This window comes from Mesocricetus auratus, unplaced genomic scaffold (assembly GCF_017639785.1).
Source record: "Mesocricetus auratus isolate SY011 unplaced genomic scaffold, BCM_Maur_2.0 Super-Scaffold_4256, whole genome shotgun sequence".
Taxonomy (NCBI): Eukaryota; Metazoa; Chordata; class Mammalia; order Rodentia; family Cricetidae; genus Mesocricetus; species Mesocricetus auratus.
Genome location: NW_024429182.1, coordinates 98942702 through 98954722, shown reverse-complemented (window position 1 = coordinate 98954722; position 12021 = coordinate 98942702).

Below are 12021 nucleotides of genomic sequence, written 5' to 3'. Positions count from 1 at the left end.
ACCAGCAGGGCCCTGACAACGTAACAAACCAGCAGGGCTTTGAGGACAGACTGTCAGAAAGTATAAGTTTGGGCTACAGGACCCCGCTCCTCAGGGACTCCAATGTCCACACCAGCAATCACTCCTTGTCCAGAAGCAAATCCTGCTTCAGTAACTTGTACTACAGAGTTCATGGCTTGGTCATCTCCAGGGGGGCTCCAATTCACCCTGTGCTAATCTCACCAAATAAAAGTAAAACCCATTACCCAAATTGTTTTAGATTAAGGAAGCTTTACTTTCTGTCAACCAGGGCTGTCTCTCTAAAGTGGAGTCTGAGAAAACAGCATTGGATATAGAAGAAAGTGGAATTTATATAGCTCAAAAATTTCAAGGATTGGGGATTTGCAGAGGCATTTTGGGTATGTAGGACCTTGACAGAACATCTTGTCAGGGTGGAGGTCAGGGTATAAGGTGTGGAACATGTCAAATTCCAGAAAATGGGTCAAGACATGGTCAAACACCAGTTTTACAGAAAACAGGAATGAGCTTCTTCTGACATTTGTAACAAGATGGCTTCTCATCTTAAAATGGAATCAGGCTGGTCTATCATCTGATGAAGTAATTTCCTGGTTGCAGTGCCTCAGAGCTATGACTATCTTGTTGTGACTGTCTCCTTGCAGGTCTTTGACCTTTAGAGCCCAGGCTTGGATGAGAGCTCCTCACTTCAAGGTGATGCCACCAGAAAAAAAATCAACAAAAATCTTTATAAAAAAGAATATTCTGGGCCGGGCATTGGTGGCGCACGCCTTTAATCCCAGCACTCCGGAGACAGAGGCAGGTGGATCTCTGAGTTTGAGGCCAGTCCGGTCTACAGAGTGAGTTCCAAAGCAATACAGAGAAACTCTGTCTCGAATTCCCCCCACCAAAATAAAGAATATTCTGCCAGGCAGTGGTGGCACAAACCTATAATCAAAGAGGCAGATGGAGCTCTCTGAGTCTGAGACCAGCCTGGTCTACAGAACAAGGTCTGGGACAGCCAAGGCTGCTCAGAGAAACCCTGTCTCAAAAAAAAAAATGCAAAGGGAAAAAAAATTGAACATCTGAACTGTGCCAGGTGGTTCATGTCTGTAATCCTGAAGTAGAATCAAGTAGAAAAGACCAACTATTAGATATTGGTTTATTGATTTATTTAGTGATTTACTTGAAGCACTGCTTGTAATGCCTACAGAGAATGACCTGAACAGATGAAACAAGCCAGGCAGTGGTGGTGCACGCCTTTAATCCCAGAACTTGGGAGACTGAGGCAATAGGATCTCTGAGTTCAAGGCCAGCCTGGTCTACAAAGTGAGTTCCAGAACAGCCAGACTTGCTACACAGAGAAACCCTGTCTCGAACCCCCACCTCCCCAAAATAGCTGAAACAATGGGTCAATGGGTCATTGCCCTTAACAGCCTGTTGACTGCCATGTTGCTTGCCCACCCCATCTTGTGTTATAAAATGAGAGTGCAAACTGGGCCAGGATCAAAGCCTTTCAGATCCTGTCCTGGCTTTGGTCAACCTGGTGCCCCTCTCTTCCACTCTCATTGGTGTCAGAGTGCTTATTCCAGAAAGATTCTCAAAGCAGTTCAACACTTGGGAGGTGAAGCCAGGAAGATCCAAGTTCAAGGTCATCCTTGGCTACATATTGAACTCAAAGTCAGGCAGGGCCATATGAGACTGTGCCATAAAATAAAATAAAATAAAATAAAATAAGAGAAAGAGCTGGGCGTTGATGGCACACGCCTTTAATCCCAGCACTCGGGAGGCAGAGGCAGGTGGATCTCTGTGAGTTCGAGGCCATCCTGGTCTTCATAGTGAATTCTAGGACAGTCAGAGCTACATAGTGAAGCCCTGTCTCAAAAAACAAAACACACACACACACACACACACACACACACACACACACACAGAGAGAGAGAGAGAGAGACAGAGAGAGAGAGAGAGAGAGAGAGAGACAGAGAGAGAGAGAAGAAACTTGAGCCCCAATATTCACTCCTTGCTCTTAGCAGTCAACATCTTTCTTTGTCCCTTGTCCCATTCCCAAATAGATGATCCAGGCAAAAACTGTTTCCAAACTGTAATCCTGCATTCTCACTCTCCGCTCCCAGTATAATAAAGAAACTTCCTAAAGAAGAGTGGAAGGAAGGACTGTAGGAGCCAGAGGGGTCAAGGACACCATAAGAAAACTCACAGAATCAACTAACCAAGGCTCATAGGGACTCACAAAGACTGAACCAACAACCATAGGCCTGACCTGGGTCCTCTGCGTATCTGTTATGGTTGTGCAGCTTGGTGTTCTTGAGGGACTCCTAACAGTGCTAGGCTGGGTCACCTCATGTATAAGGGTATGTGCCTGGTCTTGTTCTAACCTGAAGTGCTATATTTGGTAGATATCCCTGGGAGGCCTGCCCTTTTCTGAAGGGAAGTGGAGGGGCAGACAGAGAGAGGGGAGGTGGAAGGAAGGAACTGGGAGGAGAGGAGGGAGGGAAGAATAAATATAAATAATAAAGAAAAAGAAACTCCTCTTTGTACTCAATCAACCCCACCCCCACCCCCTGTACTCTTTGTTCTGGTTCACATTTGTTGTGCCTCTTCTGGCTGTTTCCATAGCATTCTGTGTGCCCTCACTGTACCTCTGTGGCTTTCATGAGGGTAACCAAAGCAGTGCAAAGTGTTCAAATATATTTTGCCCCCACCTGCTCTCTGCAAGACTCATGAATTAGCAAACTGTTTTATCTGAGGCTCAACCAAAGAACCAGGGGTGCTTGCCTAACCTGGAGGAAGACCTGATTCACAGAGGGATCATCTGTCCCCCGAAAGCACTTACTGCCCACAACCAGACACTATGATGTCATACATTCTCATTGACTACATTAAAATTGATCAGTGACTCACTCGGAGACTCAAGTTGAGTCTCTGCACATGAATAAAAGAACACCATGGAATACAATTGAAAAGACACTGCTTACTGGTTTGTATCATTGCTAAAAGACAAATATTTTTGAGTCTGTTATGGAAAAAATAACAGGGTGAGAAGGGGTAAGGACAAGAGCACCCGCCCACTGTCAGTGAGGTGTAAGTTGGTGCTGCCTTTTCGAAGGGTTCCTGGAGAGTTTCCACAAATTCTAACCCTTACATGCCTTCTGGCCCAACAAAACAAATGCATCATTTTTCTTTCTTGTGTTCCTTTTACCTCCATCTCTCCAGCGCTGAAATTATTGGCAAGCACCTCCAAGCCTGGCTATCAAGAGCATCAAAAACTAATTCTGTGGGGTTGGCAAGATGGCTCAGCTAATAAAGGCACTTGAAGACCATTCCTTACAACCTGAGTTCAATCCCCAGAACCTACATAAAGGTGGGAGAAAAGAGTTGACTCAACAAAATTGTTTTCAGTCAGGCGTGGCAAATAGCACCACCACCAACAGCCAACAATAATAATAAAGTTAAAAATATCAATCTTGGGGCTGGAGAGATGGCTCAGAGATTAAGAGCACTGCTCTTCCAAAGGTCCTGAGTTCAATTCCCAGCAACCACATGGTGGCTCAAAGCCATCTATAATGAGATCTGGTGTCCTCTTCTGGCTTGCAGACAGACATGGAGGCAGGCTGTTGTATTCATAATAAATAAATAAATCTTTAAAAAAACAGAGGCTTTGTCCCCCCGCCACCAACATAGTCATGTTGAGAACCCCTGCTTTCCAAAAAACATACATATATACATATATATATATATATATATATATATATATATATATATATCAATCTTGGCTGGGTGGTGGTGGTATACACCTTTAATCTCAGCGCTCAGGAGGGAGAGGCCAGCCTAGTCTACAGAGTGAGTTCTAGGATTACTAGGGCTACATTAAGATATATAGATATATATCTTGTTTATGTAATATGGGAAACTGAGTTTTTCACTCAGTTGAATTCCTGGAATCTCACCTTGATCTAGACAATCAGCTATAGAAGAACCAAGGAAGCTGACTAAGGGGAATCCAGGCCGGTTCCCCACACCCACACCTCTCCTCTTTTGTGAACTGAAGCTTGGCTGGCCCAGTGAATGAATAAAGGTGGATCCAGCAATGGCAGCCCCTTGGTCTTGTTCAGTTTTCCAGGAGCAAACTGGCAGGAAGCCAGGGCTCACGGTGAATTTAAATCCTTGGATTTGAATGGATTTAGTTTAATGAGTATATGTTTTAACCTTGCCTAGGGCCATCTAGAATGCCTTCCTAAGGGCTGGGCGGTACATGTCTGTAATCCCAGCACTCTAGGGGTGGATATGGGAGGGTCAGGAGCTCAGACCTAGGTCATTCTGGTCTATGTGGTGAGTTTAAGGACAGCCTCAATTCAGCGAAACCTCACCTATAGATAGATAGATAGATAGATAGATAGATAGATAGATAGATATTGTAGAAGATGGGGGGAGGGCATAACTGTAAGACTGGAGGTGAAGCCAGGCAGTGATGGCACACACCTTTAATCCCAGCAGAAGCAAGGCGGATCTCTGTGAGTTTGAGGCTAGCCTGGTCTACAAAGCTACACAGAGAAACCCTGTCTCCAAAAAACAAAACCAAAACAAATCAAACCAAAAAAACTGTCGGTGATGGATGACCACAGGAAACAGTGTTTCCCAGGCACAGCAGGGCGGCTGCACATACACACAGGGCGGTCACATGCTGGAGATCTGCACAACTCAAACCAGCAAGATCCCCACCAGCATGAAGTCTGCTTTCTTAAGAGTAAAGACCACTGGTAGGTGAGTCATGAGCAGGGCAGGCCTACAGCCAAGAGAATTTGAGCAGCACAGATTGGATGGGTCTGAGAGAGAGAGAGAAAGAGAGAGAGAGAGAGAGAGAGAGAGAGAGAGAGAGAGAGAGAGAGAGAGAGAGAGAGAGAGAGAGAGAGAGAGAGAGAGAACACAAAGTTGGGTATTGTGGGACAGGGTGATATGACCAATATATATTGTATGAAATTTTCAAGATGTTTAATATAAATATTTCTTTTGGGAAGGATGTTGGAGAAATTCTAGCCTCTTTCACTTACCCAAATCCTAGTAAGCATGTATTTGGTGCTCAAAGTTACAGGCTTGATGTAGGCAGCCTATACTCACTTCTTTTTTTTTTTTTTTTTTTTTTTTTTTGGTTTTTTTGAGACAGGGTTTCTCTGTAGCTTTGGAGGCTGTCCTGGAACTCACTTTGTACACCAGGCTGGCCTCGAACTTACAGAGATCTGCCTGCCTCTGCCTCCTGAGTGCTGGGATTAAAGGCGTGCGCCACCAACGCCCGGCTATACTCACTTCTTACTACAGTTCTGTGATATCAGTTATCTCTGCCTCCATCTCCTCGCCCCTAAAATCAGATGAAAATACTGGTAAGTCAGATCATGGTATCATTGTGAGATTACATGAATCAACACAAGCAAAATGCTCAGCACGTGGATATAGTTTATAGTTATAGTTGAAAGCATTATTTGGAATTGTTATCCCTATTTGAGGTAGGTACTAGGGTCACTGGTTAAGCTGACTCAGTCTCTGTCTCCCAGGAGCTGGAGCTGGGGAGACAGGTAAGTAAATGTGGTGTGTGAAGGGCCCAGACCCTACCCAGCCCCCTGCCTTGCTTGCCATGACAGGCTGCAGAAAAGACCCAGCAAGATGTAGGCCCCTGACTCAGCAGCACGTGCTGAGCTCCCGACCTTGCCCTAAACACTAGGAAGCCAGAAACCCTCCATGTGACAAGGAACCAATCAGAAGCTAGCTGGTGGGCTCTGGATGTGCTTTACCTATAACAGTGGAATGCAAAGCATAGCAACCACCTGGGAGGGCTTCTAGGCATAGCAACCTTGTGCCGCTGCAGCTGACCAATCAACACAAGACAGGTTGCCCAAGCCTGGAGGTGTGCCAATTCTGAGACTGTAGCTATGCAACTAGCGGACTCCCCTTGCTCTACCCCAATATATGTCCTGACCCACTGCTGCCCGAGGTCCTCCTGCCTCACCCGCTGGGTCAGATGAACAGGGGAACCCGAGTTAACTCATAACATTAAAGAATCTTTGCTTTTGCATTGGATGGGGTCTCTTGGTGATTTGGTGGGGGGGGGTTCAGAGTTTGAGCACAAGAGTAATCCTCTCAAGTGACACTACAGAGACAACATGATTCTAAGGGTGCATCTAAGAAGCTGCTACAGAGGCTGGAGAAGACAGTTCAGCAGTTCACCCTCAGAAGCTAAGAATTTATACTGCTTTTAGGCCAGGCGTTGGTGGCGCATGCCTTTAATTCCAGCACTCAGGAGGCAGAGGCAGGTGGATCTCTGTGAGCTCGAGTTCGAAGCCAGCCTGGTCTACAAGAGCTAGTTCCAGGACAGCCTCCAAAACAATACAGAGAAACCTCCTGTCTACCAAAAAAAAAATCTATACTGCTTTTGCAGAGGACTTGGATTCATTCCCCAGCAACCATATCAGGTGGCTCGCAAACTGCCTATAACTCCAGCTTGAAGGGACCCAATGGCCTCTTCTGGCCTCAGAGGGTACTTACACTCATGTGTACACACACACACACACACACACACACACACACACACACATACACACACACACACACACACAAAACGCTTTGGAAAATTGTCACAGGATCAAGTCTTTCAGTTGAAGCTCAGAGGAAACACATACAGGAACACGGCCAGGAATCATGGGTGGAGTGAGCAGGAAAAGGAGAGTAAAAAGGCATTCCATGCAGTGGAAACAGCTTTCGTTCTTTGATTCAAAACAATAATATATGCTCGTAAGAAGGATAGAGGCTGGGGACACAGCTCGGTGGTTAAGAGCACTTGCTGCTCTTGCAGAGAACCAGAGTTCAGTTTCCAGCACCTATGTCAAGCCACTCAGACTATTTTTGTTTTTTTGTTTTTGGATTCAGTATTTCTCTGTGGCTTTGAAGGTTGTCCCAGAACTAGCTCTTGTAGACCAGGATGACCACTCAACCTCTTATATGCCATCTTCTGGCCTCCACAGACACTTGCACACGTGTGGTGCCCATACAGACAAGGAAGCACACACATTCTTTTTTTTTTTTTAAATAAAGAAAAAGCTAGAGAAGGTATAACAATGTCCCAGGGGGAAAAATGACACTGGATGGTTAGTGTAAATTTTAGAGGCAGGGGTTTCCAGATGTTTCCCTATGTATGGATATCCACTATGAGGAGTAGACTGTCCCTGTGATGTCAAATGCCTGGAAATATCAAGGCACGGGTACCGAGGAAGGCTGGTGTCTATGAAGGAGAATGGAGCACTCTGGCAAGAAGCTCCATCTGTTGCACACCCCAGTGCTACCACTAATAAGCCTTGCAATCTGCCCAGGCCTCCTCTTCTTCAAAACCAGGAAATTAACACAAGCCCTGTGGGACCGCTCTGCTCGGGCCACATTGTCATATCTGAAAAGCTCTTGACATTCCATCAAGCACGCAGAATGTCCTTGTTAGATGGTACAGATTATCCACTTCTTAATGTGGACAAACAGCTTGGCTTACTTTAAGCATCAGGGGTTTGGGTTAGGGTGAGCCTCTTTCAACCAGTGTTACCTGTAGTCCAAGTCTTGGTGGTGCTAACAGGTTCTTGGACTTTTATTCAAAACCTCGATGAAAGTTCATGCAGGTTTGTAAAAGTGACAAGGAAACTTCACTCAAAGTAGAGTGGTAGAACATGTCAGATACAGGGCCAAGAGGGACCTTTGACACATGAATGAAAGTCCTGAAGGACCCCCCCAGTATTGTCTGGGGCTTCTACTTATGTGATCTAAAAGAAGAGGAGTTTGGTAACTGGGGACTAGAAGTTAGGATGGTCTCAGTGATTCTCTGTTTGATTGACAAGGTTGGATTACACAAGCCTTTGATTGCTGTGCTTTTCTCGTCCCACAATGCTCCTGATTTTAATCATATGTATGTCCAGTGGTTCACAGGCACAAGATGGTTATAGGGGAGGCTTCCTAAATGTTCACTTAGAAGACACAGATTGCCTATTGGGCATGCACCCTGCGCTGGCTAATTTTGTGTCAACTTGGCACAGCTCTGGTCATCAGAGATGAGGGAGTCACAGTTGAGAAAATGCCTGTAGAAGATCAGGCTGCAGGTAAGCCTGTAGGACTTAGTGATTGATATGTCAGGGTTCATTGTGGGTGGTGCCTGATTCTGGGCTGGTGGTCCTCAGTGCTATCAGAGAGCAGACACAGCAAGCCATGAGGAGCAAGCCAGTAAGCAGCACTCCTCCATGGTCTCTGCATCAGCTCCTGAGTCCAGGCTCCTGCTCTGACTTCCCTCAGCAATGGACTGCTACCTAGAACTGTAAAGGAAATAAACTCTTTCCTCCCCAAGTTACTTTAGGATATGGTGCTTCATAGAAACTCTAAGACACAGTTCCAGGACAGGCTCCAAAACAATACAGAGAAACCCTGCCTCGAAAAACCAAACCAAACCAAACCAAAACAAAACAAAAAAACAAAACAAAAAAAAAACTCTAAGACACACCCCAAACAGTTCAGAGCAGACTGGATTCTTTATACCTAAGAAAAAGCTGGAGTGTGATTAAGTAGAATCTAAGATTGATGATCATTAAGGGGAGAAGCAACTGAATTTGACTGTTCTGAGTGTGGGGGAAGGGTGCAGTCTGATGCAGGTGTGTGTGTGGGAAGGGTGAAGTCTGATGCAGGTGTGTGTGTGGGGAGGGTGCAGTCTGATGCAGGTGTGGGGGGGGAGGGTGCAGTCTGATGCAGGTGTGTGTGTGTGGAGAGGGTGCAGTCTGATGCAGGTGAGTGTGTGGGGGGAGGGTACAGTCTGATACAGGTGAGTGTGTGGGGGGAGGGTGCAGTCTGATGCAGGTGTGTGTGTGTGTGGGTGGGAGGTTGCAGTCTGATACAGGTATGTGTGTGGGGGGAGGGTGCAGTCTGATGCAGGTGTGTGTGTGTGCAGAGGGTGCAGTCTGATGCAGGTGTGTGTGTGTGTGGGGAAGGTGCAGTCTGATGCAGGTGTGTGTGTGGGGAGGGTGCAGTCTGATGCAGGTATGTGTGTGGAGAGGGTGCAGTCTGATGCAGGTGTGTGGGTGTGGGGAGGGTGTAGTCTGATGCCGGTGTGTGTGTGGAGAGGGTGCAGTCTGATGCAGGTATGTGTGGGGGGGAGGGTGCAGTCTGATACAGGTGTGTGTGGGGGGAGGGTGCAGTCTGATACAGGTGTGTGTGTGGGGAGGGTGCAGTCTGATGCAGGTGTGTGGGGGGAGGGTGCAGTCTGATGCAGGTGTGTGTGTGGGGAGGGTGCAGTCTGATGCAGGTGTGTGGGGGGGAGGGTGCGGTCTGATGCAGGTGTGTGTGGGGGGAGGGTGCAGTCTGATGCAGGTGTGTGGGGGGAGGGTGCAGTCTGATGCAGGTGTGTGTGTGTGGGGGAGGGTGCAGTCTGATGCAGGTGTGTGTGTGGGGAGGGTGCAGTCTGATGCAGGTATGTGTGTGTGGGGAGGGTGCAGTCTGATGCAGGTGTGTGTGTGGGTGGGAGGGTGCAGTCTGGTAAAGGTGTGTGGGGAGAGGGTGCAGTCTGATGCAGGTGTGTGTGGGGGGAGGGTGCAGTCTGATGCAGGTGTGTGTGGGGGGAGGGTGCAGTCTGATGCAGGTGTGTGTGGAGAGGTGCAGTCTGATGCAGGTGTGGGGGGGAGGGTGCAGTCTGATGCAGGTGTGTGTGTGGGGAGGGTGCAGTCTGATGCAGGTGTGTGTGTGTGGGGAGGGTGCAGTCTGATGCAGGTGTGTGTGTGGGTGGGAGGGTGCAGTCTGATACAGGTGTGTGGGGGGAGGGTGCAGTCTGATGCAGGTGTGTGTGTGGGGGGAGGGTGCAGTCTGATGCAGGTGTGTGGGGGGGAGGGTGCAGTCTGATGCAGGTATGTGTGTGGGAGAGGGTGCAGTCTGATGCAGGTGTGTGTGTGGGGGAGGGTGCATCTGATGCAGGTGTGTGTGTGGAGAGGGTGCAGTCTGATGCAGGTGTGTGTGTGGGGAGGGTGCAGTCTGATGCAGGTGTGTGTGGGTGGGAGGGTGCAGTCTGATGCAGGTGTGTGTGGGTGGGAGGGTGCAGTCTGATACAGGTGTGTGGGGGGAGGGTGCAGTCTGATGCAGGTGTGTATGTGTGGGGAGGGTGCAGTCTGATGCAGGTGTGTCTGTGGGGCGGAGGGTGCAGTCTGATGCAGGTGTGTGTCGGTGGGAGGGTGCAGTCTGATGCAGGTGTGTGTGTTGGGGGGAGGGTGCAGTCTGAATCAGGTGTGTGTGGGGGGAGGGTGCAGTCTGATGCAGGTGTGTGTGTGGAGAGGGTGCAGTCTGATGCAGGTGTGTGTGTGGGGGAGAGGGTGCAGTCTGATGCAGGTGTGTGTGTGGGGAGGGTGCAGTCTGATGCAGGTGTGTGTGTGGAGAGGGTGCAGTCTGATGCAGGTGTGTGGCGGGGGAGGGTGCAGTCTGATGCAGGTGTGTGTGTGGAGAGGGTGCAGTCTGATGCAGGTGTGTGTGGGGAGGGTGCAGTCTGATGCAGGTGTGTGTGGGTGGGAGGGTGCAGTCTGATGCAGGTGTGTGTGTGGGGAGGGTGCAGTCTGATGCAGGTATGTGTGTGGAGAGGGTGCAGTCTGATGCAGGTGTGTGGTGGGGGAGGGTGCAGTCTGATGAAGATGTGTGTGGGTGGGAGGGTGCAGTCTGATGCAGGTGTGTGTGTGGGGAGGGTGCAGTCTGATGCAGGTGTGTGTGTTGGGGGAGGGTGCAGTCTGAATCAGGTGTGTGTGGGGGGGAGGGTGCAGTCTGATGCAGGTGTGTGTGTGGAGAGGGTGCAGTCTGATGCAGGTGTGTGTGTAGGGGAGAGGGTGCAGTCTGATGCAGGTGTGTGTGTGGGGAGGGTGCAGTCTGATGCAGGTGTGTGTGTGTGGGGAGGGTGCGGTTTGATGCAGGTGTGTGGCGGGGGAGGGTGCAGTCTGATGCAGGTGTGTGTGGGTGGGAGGGTGCAGTCTGATGCAGGTGTGTGTGTGGGGAGGGTGCAGTCTGATGCAGGTGTGTGGCGGGGGAGGGTGCAGTCTGATGAAGATGTGTGTGGGTGGGAGGGTGCAGTCTGATGCAGGTGTGTGTGTGGGGAGGGTGCAGTCTGATGCAGGTGTGTGTGTTGGGGGAGGGTGCAGTCTGAATCAGGTGTGTGTGGGGGGAGGGTGCAGTCTGATGCAGGTGTGTGTGTGGAGAGGGTGCAGTCTGATGCAGGTGTGTGTGTAGGGGAGAGGGTGCAGTCTGATGCAGGTGTGTGTGTGGGGAGGGTGCAGTCTGATGCAGGTGTGTGTGTGTGGGGAGGGTGCGGTTTGATGCAGGTGTGTGGCGGGGGAGGGTGCAGTCTGATGCAGGTGTGTGTGGGTGGGAGGGTGCAGTCTGATGCAGGTGTGTGTGTGGGGAGGGTGCAGTCTGATGCAGGTATGTGTGTGGAGAGGGTGCAGTCTGATGCAGGTGTGTGGCGGGGGAGGGTGCAGTCTGATGAAGATGTGTGTGGGTGGGAGGGTGCAGTCTGATGCAGGTGTGTGTGGGGGGAGGGTGCAGTCTGATGCAGGTGTGTGTGGGGGGAGGGTGCAGTCTGAGGCAGGTGTGTGTGGGGGGAGGGTGCGGTCTGATGCAGGTGTGTGTGGGGAGGGTGCAGTCTGATGCAGGTGTGTGTGGGTGGGAGGGTGCAGTCTGATGCAGGTGTGTGTGTGGGGAGGGTGCAGTCTGATGCAGGTATGTGTGTGGAGAGGGTGCAGTCTGATGCAGGTGTGTGGCGGGGAGGGTGCAGTCTGATGAAGATGTGTGTGGGTGGGAGGGTGCAGTCTGATGCAGGTGTGTGTGGGGGAGGGTGCAGTCTGATGCAGGTGTGTGTGGGGGGAGGGTGCAGTCTGAGGCAGGTGTGTGTGGGGGGAGGGTGCGGTCTGATGCAGGTTGTGTGTGGGGGGAGGGTGCAGTCTGATGCAGGTGTGTGTGTGGGGGGAGGGTGCA